This window comes from Quercus lobata, chromosome 12 (assembly GCF_001633185.2).
Source record: "Quercus lobata isolate SW786 chromosome 12, ValleyOak3.0 Primary Assembly, whole genome shotgun sequence".
NCBI classification, from domain to species: domain Eukaryota; kingdom Viridiplantae; phylum Streptophyta; class Magnoliopsida; order Fagales; family Fagaceae; genus Quercus; species Quercus lobata.
This window is the reverse complement of record NC_044915.1, coordinates 10,874,161-10,890,665: the sequence shown is the minus strand read 5'-3', so window position 1 is coordinate 10,890,665 and position 16,505 is coordinate 10,874,161. Positions and strand designations below refer to the sequence as shown.

General features: G+C 34.7%; 1 pseudogene; it reads right to left on the bottom strand.

Moving 5' to 3' along the window:
• Positions 1 to 2,517: 2,517 nt before the first annotated feature.
• LOC115970229 lies at positions 2,518 to 14,994 on the bottom strand (annotated as a pseudogene).
• Between the last annotated feature and the right edge of the window lie 1,511 nt (positions 14,995 to 16,505).

Below are 16,505 nucleotides of genomic sequence, written 5' to 3'. Positions count from 1 at the left end.
TGTGTAATTTTTTAATTATTAGTACATCACATGACATAAGGAGAACACATTCATTTGGTACAATCACAAGGCGCAGGAAACAACTTCCTTTTAGTGATGGCTAATCTTGAGAAAGAGAGTGAAGGAACCATGTGGTGTGTTTGGTGGTCAGGATCAAATTATACAAGGTGTAACTTTTACACTATTCAATAACTTTAAATGATGTTAATATCTTGAAAATTATATTGTTGAATTACATGTTATATATGTTTAATACGCATACCAGATTTCATATCAATCAAATATTATTTAATATTCAATCGATAAATTCATGTTTTATGCATAATTTATAATATAAAATGTAGAATTTTAAACATTTTATACATAAGATAGCTATTAATCTCTAATTATCTTAAAATTTTTCAAGCGTGAAGGACATAAAAATAAGATGTAATCTAGATGTAGATTTGTCAAAATTTGCATTTAATAAAAAAAATATTGAGTGGTGTAATATTGTTTTAAGTTACATTTGGTATAACTTGAATATATATATATATATATATAATTTGCATTAAGATACTAATGTGAGATTTTTTTTTTATGTTAATTATATATTTGTTTTCATATTATTCTTTTAACCATGTTATTATTAGGTTTGCCATGTTAACATTCCCTTAGTCCTTAGCTAAGTCATCGAATTCTGTAGGTGAGATAACGGCAATTACCAAAATGAAATATGATAAAAAAATTCAAGGACTAAAATGAAATATATAAAAACACAAGTATTAAAATGAACACACCCCCTAAATACAAGAATGAAAAGTTTATTATATAATACATATTTCAATTTAGGGTTTAATTCGAAACCGCCTCAAATTATATAAGAAATATGTAATTTACTAATTTTTATATTAAATAGTAATCATTTGGTGCAACCACGACATCTATAACTTAACTTGATCTATCTTTAACTTAACTTGATCTCATCAGACTTCTTGGACTCCTTTCATTTGTCAGTTGTCAAACAACTTCTGTGAAGTCGGATTGAGTTGGAATATCTCATACAACAAAATGAAGTAAGGGACGTCAGCTATCTCCTACTCGACCTCATCATGCTCTTGTTGTGAAGAAGCCTCGTGAAGGCCCTTATGAGACGTCTAATTGATGATTAATGGCCCCCCTTCTTTGTGTGTTTCACACCTTTGGAGGCATGGTTTTCTCGGCTCCAACTGCTTGACTCCCACCCCCCCATGTCAACTACTTAGGATTTATTTTATCTTCGAAATTGGAGAGTAAGGTGAGGGAAATTAAGTTTAAGAAAAAAAAAAAAAAAACATAAGACTGCTAGAAGATTAGTTATGTTCTATGGTATAAAATATATATATTTTAAAAATATTATTTATAAAATGAGTGTAACTAAAAGAGAATGTTAAGATGGATAAATGATAATACAATGAAAGTTAGGATTCAAAATGTAGAGATTTGCTTAAAGATAAGGACAACCATTCTTGAAGATGTAAGCATCTTGGTTCAGGTTCCATTAATTTCAACAAGGGTCTCCAATGATGGATTGCGATAAAGCGGACTAGGTTGCCCAGAGTTTGTCCTGCCTACACATGGTTTGGAGAGTAAGCCACATGCCTCATGGGTCATGGTGGAGAGTAGGGATCACCACTTGGTTTTAAATGGATTGAGAATCACTTTGAACCCATTTTGTAAAGACCTTAGTTAGTGGACCGAATTGACAATTTAACTAGTGTTAAAATATGAATATCGAAATTTTTATTAAAAAAAGAAAAGAAAAGAAAATTGAGTTGCTATAAAATAAAAGTGAATATTTGAATTATGAGTAAACTCGGCCCAATAGCAAATAGGCAGGCCGAAAGTGGAAAAGGATTATTTACTCTCTTTTTTTCAGCCAAATAGCAAGGATGGTGAGGCCGAAAAAAGAAAAAGAAAAAGAAAAAGAAAATATAACTGTACATGAAGATAATCCCCCCCAAACGTATAAAACAGGGTATAAATCAAGTGCGAGGCAATGACTCTGCAAGCCCAAGAAGTTCACTGATGAAACTCTTAATTGATGAGGGCCACCAATAAGTTGATGATCCTTTGAGAATCAGTTTATATTATACGCTCTCCTCAAATTGAGGCACAGTTTGCTCTCTCTTTCAGTGCTGTTATTTCTTGATGCCTTAGAATTAACTCATTCAAAAATTTGGGTTTATTTTAATATAAGAATCTACTCGTTATTTTATTTTTTATTTTTTATTTTTTATTTTATGCAACTTCTTTTCAAAAACAACATCAGATTATTTATTCTACATTCTATTTTATTTAATTAATCATATTTCATTATTATTATTATTATTATTATTATCTTCATAAATAGAGAGAGAATCTAATAAGACATAAGAGCAAGAGGAGAGAGAAAATAAAATAAAATATTGAAATACAATGTGAACAATGCTCGTGTATATATTTATGGTTACTATAACAACTATGTATTTTTACATAATTTTGCATGGTCTGATCACATGGGTGAATTTTGAGCTTGATTGGCTAAAATGTGATCCTTGTTATATTATACAAGCATTGATGCAAGTGTTCTTACCCTACAAATAAGGCAGAACATACTCTTCGATATCACTTTGGGAGATCAAGATGATATCCAGAAACACTTACGTACTTTACCCTTCCTGCTTCATCTAAGGTTTTCAAACCAATCCAATCCTCAATGTAAAGCTGTGTCTGCACAACGAGTGACAAAAACTAAGATACCACTTAGGCTCAAAACACAAAAAACTATGTTGTAGTACATCTGAAGTTGTAGATTATAGCGCTAAATTAAGGTGACATAAATTCTTTTTGTTCCAAGGAAAAAACAACTGATGTTTTATCATGCTAACTCGTGTTATCCACTGCAGAACTATGCCCAGGCCCTTTATCATGCCACATAACTCTCATAGCCAATGGTTTGCATTGTCTGCTATAAATTTCCTCTAAAGATTTAGACAAGCCTTAATTAATATTCCAGCTTGAGATTTAATGAAATGGATCATCAATTTATTGTTACAAATAATCTGATTGTTTCCTTCACATTCTCAAATTCACCCAAGAAATGGTCAATCAAAATCTTCCCTTGCATCATGGAAATGAACTATTAGCATTGTATTCTTTCTCCAGTCATGCTTTTTTCATGATACAAAAGTTGCAGGCTTGCAGCCATCATTTACTGTAAGTGAAAGTGCTCATATTGGTAATTTAAATGTCTTAGCATTTCAGCTAAATGATGACTGTGTCAGCAAATCATTCAAATTTGGAAAGTAAACTAGGTTTCAAGCTAAACACAATACCTGTTGTGGAGGTAAAATGGGCTTGAAGGCCCCATCTGGGTAATATCCAAACCAGGAGGTTTCCTTAGGTATCAAAAGAGTATCATTCTCAAACTGTTGAGCATTAAAAAAAAAAAAAAAAAAAAGAACAGAGAAAATTGAGAGACGCTTCAACTTTAAATTTTCTTATTCTGAGAAAATTTAAGCAATCTGAGAGGACCAAGAATGTTACTAAATGGAAATATACCTCACCAACTTGCAATGATTAGCCTGTTAGAGAGAGAGAGAGAGAGAGAGAGAGAGAGAGAGACTTTACCATGATAAGCACCAAGTTCTGTAAGCTAATGAACCGTTCCTTATAAGTGGAGTTTCTCTCGTCAGGGAGTTCATTGTTAAGCTTTGGAAGAAATCTGCAATTCTCTAAATAGTTGGGAATAGCCTGGAAATGTAATAGTAAATTCTGATGTTTTGGCTTTCATCTATTTCAGAAAAGATGGAAATATGATAAGGTGTTAAATTATCAATGCATGTAGATGGACGGCTATATGACAAAGGCCAAAAAATCAGTTTCGCCCTCTGTGACTACAGAGTAATTTAAAAAAAGAACACCGAGCCAAAAGCAAATGAAATGAAGATCACTGCAATATCTGTAAGGGTTCATCAGGTTATACTACTCACATTTGGTGATTTGAAATAACTGCTGGGAGCAAAGTGATCCTGCCATTCAAGAAATCAAAGGTCATGCTTTGTAGAAACATCTAAGATAACATAATTTGACAGAAAAAGAGTGACAAGATGAAATTGACCAACTTCAATAAAGGAGTTCAAATGTTATAGAAGTTGAGAGAGAGAGAGAGAGAGAGATAGAGAGAGATTTATACTTGGAAAAGGTCAGTGTAGAGCAATGACTTGATTAATTTGTCCACAAGAATGCATTTAAAACCAGACCATAAAAGCGAAAAGCCATAAAAGAATATTAGATAGAGCTCAAGAAAACAAATTGTAAAATTTATATAAGAATACATCTATTCCTTACCATGTCTTTTGCCACTAGTCCTAGGTGATCATTATCAAAAACAAGCATTAACATTTAAATTAATGGTTCTCAAAATTTAACAATATATAATACGCAGCACTAGCCATTAACCCAAAAAAAAAATGAAAATTTGAAGTCTCCAGAATAGGCTTCATTGACAATATGCAGAAAAGTGGTAGACGATAACAACAATGAATCTTAAAATTATGAGGAAACAAGTTCTCAAAGAAGACTAAGAGCAGCATTATATAGAGGATATACACTAATTTAAAAAAAATGAATAAATCAATGTTCTGTAGACAGATTTATGAACCTATGCAACATACGGTCAGAGTATGAAGTGATGAGACAGCACAAATTTACATTAAATAAGGAATTCCAATTTCCTACATACACAGCTTAATGAGAGAACAAAATAATGGAATTCCATAGCTGAAAATGGAGAAAAAAAAAAAAAAAAAAACTACAGGTGAATTACTCAAGTATGGTTGACTAGAACGTGGGATGGCATTAACAGCGGAATATAGATGATACCATAGTTATTTAGAGTATTTAACATTTTGAATGAAAAAAAAATAAATCTTGCACATGAACTCAGAGAGATAATTTGATTCATCTATCACAAATTTATTTTATCATCATTTCAAATTACACAGTTGTTACTCTAAGCTTCAATTGTCTGTTATATTTCAGGCAGAATCAATGGTTATAACCTCACATTTCCATCCCCCGTTACCAAATAGGGAATAGAAAAAGAAACCAAAGTGAAGGAATGCAAAGAAAAGCAGTACAGTTTATCAAGTCAAAATGCTTTCAAAAAATATACACATAAATCTAACAGATTGATATCTAAAAAATGTTATTCAGCTAAATAATGAACTTAAGAACACAATTCATTATGCTGATTTCACACAATTTAGGCATATAAATGAATGTTCAAAAAAAAAAAAAACTAAAATTTCATCATAACAAAGTTCATGCAATGGGTTGAACAATGAATTAAAAACACTAAACTAGCAAAGTTTATCATAAAGACTGGTTCTTACAGGAGGTCCTCCATCGCAAAATTCCAAAACACCTCGACCTATTAAACAACCCTGTTAAATCAAATGAAAGTTAGGAATGGGAACCAGTAAATAGAGGCTGCCTGCTGAGGATCAAAAGCCAATATTAGTTGCAATTTCTATGAAATTTTCAAAGGTATCAATTAACAATTATGACTTTCTGTCTTTATTCAATTAAATTTATTCCAGGCCATATTAGCTTTTCAATGTGCCATGTCAACACTCTATTTGCTACATATGCAATTTATTTAATTTCAAACTAACTGTTAGTTGAAATTAAAGGAAAATACTATCACACACACACTATCACACGCACAGTACACAGAAAATACAAGAGAAAACGTGACTTGAAGTCAAGATTTTGTGTGAAATAAATAGTGCTCCAAAATTAATACCTTTTACAATTTTCAGGGACTAAGTAAATCTCAACTTTCTAAATTTGAGGTAAAAAAATTGAATTTGGACCAAATTACAAGGACAAAAATGATTTTAACCATTAATTTACTAATAGACAGCAATGAAATGAAAATTTAATGCAACTTGAGAAGTAGAATAGCACATTCTATACTAACATGATTTTCCTCCGATGAGATCAGAGAAACAGTAAACCTGTTTCTGAGGATACCAAGCATGATTAGAGAGCATCCTACCTAAAACCACAAAATGCAAACTAACATGTATTTAACCTTTTCATTTATTTATCATGTATTAGGACCACCTATACACATAAAATGACAAGGAGAGCTTCACTGCATCAATCATCCTTGACCAACAGCAAATTCAAAATATCATCCCCTAAAGCTTGAACATAAGTTGTTCTGTAATTTCAATAAAGGAATAAAATTGAAGTTAAGACAGATTACCTAGCACAATAAGAAAAACTAAACAATAAGCATAGTTATGTAGATCAAGCAGATCAAGGAAGAACATTGGACGCACCCAAGTGGTACAATTGAGGTTGGAATCAACAGAAGTTCAAGAGGAAGCTGAAATGAGATGTACTAGAGGTGGTGAAAAAAACGCAAGATGATATATTATTTGCGGGTGCTACAATTGAGATTGGAACCACCAGAAGTTCAAGAGGAAGCTAAAATGAGATGTGCTAGAGGCGGCTAAAAAAAGGCAAGATGATATATTATTTGCTGGAGGGGTATGGTTTTGTGGAAGCATTCAAAGAACCTATATACACAACTCATTTCTTACATACAAACTCATGAGTAAAAATCACCCTTGAAAACCGGCTTACAAGGGAAGGGTGCTAAAGAATTTATATACACATGATTAAGTTTGCATTTAAGCCATGTGGGACACTTGGATCGTAACATATCATGTTAAAATTGGATGGCTTTTAAGAGTTTGTTACTATGTCATAAGAAACAATGAAGACACTGTTAATGAGTAATCAAATGATCATTACGAATATCATGCTACATTACAAATACATTTAAAACAGGAAAAACTTGATTCTCAAATCACCTGGGAGACACCAACGATGTTGTAACCCTGACTCAGTTTGTTCATTTCCTTCACCTGTAGTATAATAGTGACCATGAATTAATTGAAGGGGAAACGAAAAACAAACCTCAAGATCCAGGAGAGGTAAACACTAAACAGCCAATCTAACCAACAGAGATATATCACCTTGTCGCAAACAGTTGCAACCGGCAAAAAAATGTAGAATAATTCAAATTACACCATACAATGTAAAACATGACTTCCAATAAGATGGGTCTAGTTCTATTATGCACATGCCTGTTCCTCAAGAGGCTTGAAAATGGAATCCCATGTTTCAGCTCCAACATCTCTGCAGTAAGGAAAGAAATGAACACATGGAGGTAATAAACTGACATTTGCAACTTTACTTGGAAAAAAAGTTGACAAATAATGAAACAACCACATGGGTGAACTATTTTAGAGAGTCATGGCATAAAATGTCCCAAAATTAAAATATACTTGAGTTGCGTTTGGGATTAGAGTTTAAAGTTAACTTATTTTATTATTTAACTTTTTTTTTATATAATATTTAGCTTATTTTTGTTACTATTCATGAGTTTTACTACACTTTTTGATATTATTTATGGGTTCCATTGTACTGTTACAAATTGTTTTTACTTTTATCTACAATATTTTCAGTAAAAATTTTTTAGTTTCAGTTAAATAAGTTATTTCTAAACAGATACTTGATCAATGACTTTTAAGATAAAAAAAAAACGTTTCCAAAATTTTTTTGAAAATTCCTAGAACACATATAATGTGTTTGTGTGTGCGCACAACATTTTGTCTATTAAATCATAGACCAATTTGAAATTTTATGAGTAAATCCAAAAAGTAAAAATGATATATAAAATAAAAAAGGAATAATGCAATTTTATTTAGCAAAAAAAAAAAAAAAATGCAAATGGTTATTGAAAAATAATAAAAAAAACACAATTATTGACAATTTTTTCTTTTTTAATTTCCCACAAAAGTAATATTAAAACGTTCTTAAAATAATTCATTAACAAGTGTTCTAAGGACACCCATTAATTGAATACTTTAAAATTTAGTTGCACACTAGAAAATGAGTTGGTGCTAGGTTGAGGTGAGAATCTAATCATGACCCACCTAATTTGGATAAGTCATGATTATGGGTGACAACTGTGCGGATTGGATAGATTTTGAGTTGAATCTTAAATGCGTTGTGTATATAATTACCCATTAACCCATTTATTACCCATACCCGCCCAACCCATTTATTACCCATTTATATTGTTTAACCTATTACCCGCCCAACCCATTTAATAATCCAATTAATCCATTTAACTCATTAAAATTAAAGACTTGAAATTTCCTACAATCTCTCTTTAGTTTCTTGGCATCCAAGCAGAACTTAAAAAAAATGAATGACTTAAATTTCTCATTCTCATGCTAGAAAACAAAATAATAAATCCTAACACAATAATACATTAAATGGTGTTTTTTAAGAGAAAAAATCACTATAATCTTTGTCTTAAATTTCCTCCAAAAAAAAAAAAAAAAAAAATCTTTGTCTTAAAAATTGCTAAAATAATTAAAAATTAAAACAAAAAATAGCATGAAAAATACTGAAAGTGAAGAACATCTTCCTCCATACCATTTCTTGTATTTTCTTTTCCTAAGTAGAAGTTTTCTCTGCAACCAAACACAACTTTTACAAATCAAAAAAGAAAAATTTTAGATTCTTTACAAAGACGAACAAGTCCATCGTGATCTGGCTCAATTGATCTCCACGAGTACAAGGCCATTGTCCAGCCAGTCCGTCGAGAACGCTGTTGCCGACCCAGTCCGATGACAAGCGAAGGAGACCCACTCACAGAGAATTAGAAGAAGAAGAACGACTAAAAGGCCAAGTCGTGGAGCTTGATCTATCTCGTTTATTACTGGTACAATCTGAGAGGTTAAGCGGTGTTTGGAGGAAAAGAAAATTTTGATAGGAAGATGAAGGAAAAATGAAGAGAGAGAGAGAGAGAGAGAGCTATAAGTTTAGTTTTAGGGTTTATAATTTTTTTTTTCTTTTAGAATTTAGATTATAAAAGTTAAAAAAATTAAATAAATGGGTTAGGTTGGGTCATGATTTGTATACATGCAAGATCTTTAGTTATTATCAAATAAATGCAACTACTACATGAGGACCACAGCACTGTGGTGAATTAAATTACGCAATACCAGCTAAATCAGCATGGTAAGAAGACAATACATCGAATGGAACTTCTTCCATCCATATTACACAATTTGTAAAATTCACTGCTAACTTAGCCAAATTGTGTGCAACTGTGTTGCCCTCTCTCTTAGTGTGAGAGTAGGACAATTTTGAAAAACCAGCAGATAAAGTTAAGGAGTCCTGCATCAGTGAACCAAACGGAGCTAAACCGGTGTTCTTTGATTTCAAAGCCGTCATCACTACTTGAGAGTCTCCCTTCGGTACGGCATCTACTATACCCAACTCTCTAGCAAACTTAAGAGCTTTGCTAGCAGCCAGTGCTTCAATCTCTACCAGCCGAAGCTGTTGAGGGATCCGAGTGGCCATAGACGCAATTACGAGACCCTTCTTGTCAAGAATGATAACACCCAGACCAGAGCTCTTTTCCTTGGCGAAGATGCACCATCAAAATTAATTTTCAGCATTTCCTGGACTGGAGGTTTCCACAGTGTTCTTCTCGCCGGTCTACTCAGAGATGGTGCAGTTTTCAGTACCTTGAATTCTGCCCAGCTGTCGTGAGCCCACTGCGAAATGAGGTTCAGGGGTCGATGGGCTAACTGAGTTCGTGACTGGTTTTTTTGATACCAAATGGACCAAACGGTAAATGCGAATAGTGTCGGATTCCTTTGATGATTGAAAATCCAAGCCATGAGCTCACTGAAACTTGAAAAGTGTTGTTGGTTCCGAAAATTACATGAGCTATTCGCACCCCAAACGCCGTCCAACATTTTGCAACTCCACACTGCGTGCAACGCGTCTTCATTTTCTGCCTTGCAATGATCACAGCATTGCTCTGAAATAAGTCTCCGCCGGAATAGATTGCACTTCGAATGGAGGGAATTATGGCAGGCCCTCCAAATTAAATTTCTAACTTTATTTGGGCATTCAAGAGCCCAAATCTTCTTCCAAAGCCCTTTCTTATGATCTTGCTGCACAACCATCTGATGACCAACTTCATCTTCCTTCAAGAATCGGTATCCCGTCTTGCAACTATACCTCCCATCATTCTCCAATGGCCAAAATAAAGAGTCTTCTGTATCTTTTCTAGCCAATGGAATATTATTTATTTCTTCAGCTTCTTGTGGAGCAAAAATTCCATCTATCATTGCAACGTTCTACGTTCTAGTTCCCTCATCAATTAAGCAATCCACTGTGGCTTCTTCCATTGTTTCCACCATTAGGGAGAGCACCTTAGTTGGGTGTTTTCAGGGCAGCCAATAGTGTTGCCATATTTTTATGGATTTTCCATTTCCTACCCTCCAGCAAGCACCATCTAGGATAACATCTCGACCATGTAGTATACTCTTCCAAGCATAGGACCCCGAACTTGTTTCCTTAGCTTCTAAAAGAGAATGATTAGGGAAGAACTTTGCCTTGAAAACTTTGTAGAAGAGAGTTTCCTTGTGCAAAAGCTACCATGCTTGTTTCGCCAAAAGGGCGTCATTAAAATGAGTTAAGTCGCGAAAACCTGTACCACCCACCATTTTGGATTTAGTCAATTCATTCCACCGAATCCAATGAATTTTCCTTCTATTTCCCTTTTGCCCCCACCAAAAATTCCTTATTATTATTTCAATGTCATCACAAAGCCCCAATGGCAATTTGAAGCATCCCATCACATAAGTAGGTATAGCTTGGATCACGGATTTGACTAAAACCTCTCTCCCGACTTGTGAAAGCAATTTTCCCTCCCATCCTTGGAGTTTTCGCCAAACCCTCTCTTTTATATAATTGAAGCTAGCCTTTTTTCCCTTTCCTACAAAGGATGGTAGCCCCAAATATTTTTCATAAGACTTCACTTCTTGGACTTGGAAGAGATTCTTTATGCTTGATTTTGCTTCATCTGTGGTGGATTTACTAAAGGAGATTGCAGTCTTATTTTTGTTTATTTTTTGGCCTGACCAAGACTCATATTTACCCAAAATCTTCAACACATTATTGCAATCCTTAGAGATAGACCTATAAAAAAGCAAGCTATCATCTGCAAAAAACAAGTGGGTTAGCTTAGGGCTACGTTTGCATAAGGAAAAGCCCTTAATGTCCCCATTCCTCACCGAATGTTTAATGAGAGCATGAAGGCCTTCCGTACATAAAAGGAACAGGAAAGGAGAAAGGGGGTCTCCTTGTCTAATTCCTCTCTTAGGGTAGATAATTCCAATTGGTTCACCATTCACCATGATAAAATACGACACTGTTTTCACACAACTCATCATGAGAGCGACCCATCTAGCACAAAAACCCATTTTCTCCATAAGCCTCTCCAAATAGACCCACTCTACCCAATCGTAGGCTTTACTCATGTCTAACTTGATAGCCATAAACCCATGTTTTCTTGAATTATGATTCTTCATATGATGAAGGGTTTCAAATGCAACCATAATATTGTCTGAAATAAGTCTTTCTTTAGCAAAGGCAGATTGATGTTTAGAAATTAGGGAAGGTAAAAATTTCTTCAACATATTTGCTAGGACCTTAGAGTAGATCTTATATAGGACATTGCACAAATTAATAGGGCAAAATTCAGACATATGTTCAAGGTTAGCTATCTTAGGAATGAGAGTAATGAGTGTATGGTTAATGGGTTCGGGTAGGATACCTAAATTCAACCATGAGAGAATGGCTGAAGTAACATCATGCTGCATCGTTGACCAAAAGTGTTGATAGAAAAATGGTGGCATACCATTAGGACCTGGTGCTTTTAAAGGTGCCATCTGATTCAAGGCTTCCTTCACTTCCATTTCTGAAAATTCCTTCATCAAATCTGCATTCATCTCATCAGTCACCATGCATGGAATTTTCTCAAGAGAATCAGTTTCAAGGATCGGATTGGAGGTGGAAAAAAGTTCTTTGTAGTAATTCTCCATCACATGCCCAATTTCCTCATGTTCGGTCAACCAAGCACCATTTTGGTCTCTTATACCTCTGATCAAATTCTTCCTAAATCTCTTTGTAGCCCTACTATGAAAGAATGTTGTATTGTTGTACCCTTTGCTTAACCACAACACCCTAGACCTTTGACACCACATCCTTGATTCCCAGTCTTGTAACAAATTAATCTCCATTCTTATGCTCCTAACCCGAGTATTGTTCCCATTCACCATAGCCTCATTCTTGGCCAAAACAAGTAGGTTCTTTTTGATCTCTAATTCTCTTCTCACGTGCCCAAAATTGTGTTTATTCCACCATGTTAATTCTCGTTCATAGTTAGCCACTTTTTTCAGAATGGCTATGCTTGGATTTGGTTCCCTTGTACTACTCCACACTTCCTCAACCATTTCCCCACAAGTTGGATCCAATATCCACATTTCTTCGAATCTGAAACATCTCTTCTTTCTAGGTTCAGGCATCCCCGACAAATTGATCAGTAGAGGAGAGTGATTCGATGACATACAACTAAGGTGATGTACCCTAGTTCCTAGAAATTTTTGGAACCAAGAATCAGTAGCCATGCATCGATCCAGTCTTATTCTTATGGAATGCCCATCCACATAATGTTTTGCTCACGTGAATTTAGGCCCCACATATCCCAAATCCATGAATTGGCATTCATCGATCACGTCACGAAATAGTTGCATTTGATTATGATCTCTAGGCACCCCACCCCATTTTTCCTCTTGGCGAACTATTTCATTAAAATCACCACCACAAATCCAAGGGATATTCATTCTAGTCTTTAAACTTCTCAATTTGCTCCATGCTTCATTCCTCTTGTGGGTTTCAGGCTCTCCATAAAAGCCAGTGAAACACCATGCATTTTCAGTGTTCCCATTGATGATCGTATCAATAAAATACCTGTGGGAATCAACCACCTCAATGTTGATAGAATTTTTCCAAAATAATTCCAGTCCACCACCTCTATTCAACCTTGGAACCACCCACTTCTTGTCAAAATTAATCTTGCTCAAAGTACGATCTAGCCTTGCTTCATCTGCCCATGTTTCGGCTATAAACATGACAGAGGGATCTTTTGCCTAGATTGAACTAACAAACTATTTTTTTGGATACAATTTGATCCATGATCAGCAAAAGTTGTTTTGAGAGAATAACATAAAGAATTTTCTTTTAACATTATGAATATATGATGTAGTGAGCGCATACATGCAATATCCTTCAGCACCAGATTGATAGCTCAGTTGCTCAGTGAACTCTTCACCGGAGAACTGACCTCCAAAGCCTGTCATGAAAATTAGAATAGAATAATTACTTTACAAAGAAACCATATTAACAACAATAAGAAATCAACATATAACATCATTTACACTAATCAGCTAATCCATTAAAGCACTAAGACAATATTTTTGAAAACTAACATAGGGGAAAAAGAGAGAGACTAAAATCCCCTTAAAGAAATGTTTTAAGTTTGATTCTGATATAGCATTCAAGAAATGTGAGAGGAATTGTAAAATCTAATGAATAGATGTACTATAACATCCTAGTCTCTCTCTCTTTTTTTTAATTATTTTTTTAATTTTTTAATTTTTTTTTAAGGTGTAAGATCAGATTTTTGGGTTCCCACGTGCCCCACCTAACTCCACTACCCACCACTCATTTCAATCTACCTCACCCTCTTATATCCGGCCATATCTCTCATTTTGCTTCTTTTTTTTTTTGGGTGAACGACGATTCATTAAAACAAACTAAGAGGAAATACAAAGTTCAGGACATAATCTATCGAAATACATCCAATTGAGGTCATCCTAATACACATCAATCGTGTCCACAGGCGGACTATCAAATAAAGAAAACTTAGGAATCTGACTAAAGCTCAATCTAGCAAGTCTGTCAGCACGACGGTTAGCTTGGCAGAAGCAATATTTAATCCGAATCTGAGGCATGTGAGAAACTAGCAATCTGCAATCATCCAAAATAGGGGAGATAAAATTGTTAGCATAGGAAGGATTATTGAGAGCAAGCACAATGGATTTAGCATCTAGCTCGATCACAAGGGATGAAAGATTAAGATTTGTACATAGCAATAGCCCTTTCCTCAAACCCCATAGTTTAGCAACAAAAATGGTAGTGACGTCAATCCTTCTGTTGAAGCCTCTTACCCACTGCCCATTAGCATCTCTAATAACCCCTCCACAGAAAGCCAAACCACTTCCACCCTCCACCGAGCCATCTGTATTCAGCTTCAACTATCCTTCAAGTGACTTCACCCAACAAATCCTTCTCATCACCTTCTGCACAGAAGCTCTTGGCGTTGCCCCACAATGAATGAACTCCCAAGCTTGATTCAGAATATCCCCAGCCAACTTCGGATTTATGCTTTTACTGCTGAAAACAAAACTATTCCTACTCTTCCAAATATTCCACACAGCAAAGGGAAAAATAAACCACCAAGGGGGATTGGCAGCAAGCAAACTACAATTATTCCTATCATTAATAGACAACCACACCTGCAAATCACTTCTCCAAAAGGCATGATTTGAGGTGTGATTCCTAACTAATTCCACACCTGCTTGATATGCAGGCAATCACGGAGAGCGTGCAAAATGGTCTCCAAACCTCTTAGACAGATAGTGCATGTGTTGTCATGAACTATCCCCTTTTTTCAAGACACACCTTGACCCGAATATTTTTATGAGTACACATCCATAAGAAGGTTTTGATTCTCTGAAGAGTGTCAGCTTTCCACAGCCATTTGGCTGAGAAAGGAGGTGCATCCATGATACCCATAGCAATCTTGTAAGCACTCTTTAACTCAAATATGCCTTTTGAAGAATTTGCCCATGCCAATTTATCAACTCCTCTGATAGTGAAGGCAATGGGAGTAGCTTGAATCAACATCTTAATATCATGAGGAAGCTTAAATGGGATTTTTTCCCAAGCCCAACCCGTGTCCAACATAAAATCCTTCATCTCCAAGAGACTAGCTTCTTGAGTAATGGGACCCTGAATGAGTTGTCTCAGAGAGCCTTTTTGAGTCCTCTTTTCTTTTCACTTATACACACTCCTCTCTATCACTCTCATCCTCTCCACCGGCACTACCACACCACCACCACCATTTCCACCATAGTTTTTCCGACAAGATCACCGGAAAATTGTTATGAACCTGTAAGCACCTTCACATCCTTTTTTTAAGGTAAAAATTTCTAATGTTTTTGGTGGGTTTTATATTTTGCTTGAGGTTATATTTCTATCTAAGATTTAATAATGATACCCATGTGATTTATGAGCATTGGAAGTGATATTTATGTGTTTATATGTATGGATTTTGCATTGGTGGAATTATTTGATGAGTGGGTATATAATTTGTGCTAATGATGACTACATAAGGTTTATGTATGGTGGAAAGTTTAGGGGTTTTGAGTTATAACATGTGATGGTTGGTAAATTTAATTTTTCCATTGCCATTGGGTTTATTTGGAGTTAGTTGAAGTCCTAAATTTCTTATCTTGGAGGATATTTTGATTTTGCTTTCACGGGTCTCTTAATGATGTAGTGTAAATTTTATGGAAGCTAATCATGATGTTGGAGATGATATTAAATGGGTTAACTTTATAAATTGGAGTTTATGCCTTGTGAATCAATTTGTTGAGAAATTTTGGAAGTGGAATATATTATTATTGATGAGGTTAAATACTAGGCTTGCCTAATTAAGTGCTTATTTGGCAATTCCTAAATTGTAGCTAGATGCAATTTCAAGTTCTATGCTTATTATGATAGATTTACTTGATATTGTTTAGGTTTTAGCTAATCTCCTTGGAGCTTGGAGAATTAGGATTTTGCGATTGCGAGGTAAATAGCTTTTTAATGGGATTTTTGAAAAATAACCATGTTGCATAAATGTTGTTTTTGGGTTAGACACGCTTTTGGAAACGACTTATGGAAACTATATTTTTCCTAAAAACCATCGTGTCGTAACCTTAATGAGCACGAATTGTTGATATGGAAAAATGAGCATCTTTTATTTAATCTTTGATAAGAAAATCATTGATTTTATGGTATATTGAAAAATTTAAAGATGCTTATCTTGTCTTGTATTATTTGGGAAATTGATAGAAAATTTCTTGACAAGAATGAAGTTGAAAAACTTACAAACTTTATAGAAGTTAGATTATTTAAGGTTTTTTTGAAACTACTTGGATATGAACTATGTGTTTCAAAGTAATGTAACCTATGAGCTTTATGTAGTTTTAACACCATGCCATGTGTGATTTCCCGGTGATCACCCAATTTGGTTTCCGTAGTCTTTGTGACAATGGAATCAAATATAGGTCAGTGCTCTTTCACTTTGGATGACGCGTTCTTCCCTGTTACTCACGGGGGGAAGAGGTTCCTTGATTGTGTGTGGGTGTGGTTGCTGCCTATAGGGTCAAGAGACCACATGCAAGAGAGGTCCTATTTGATGCGCTCTCTCTGCCACCTAT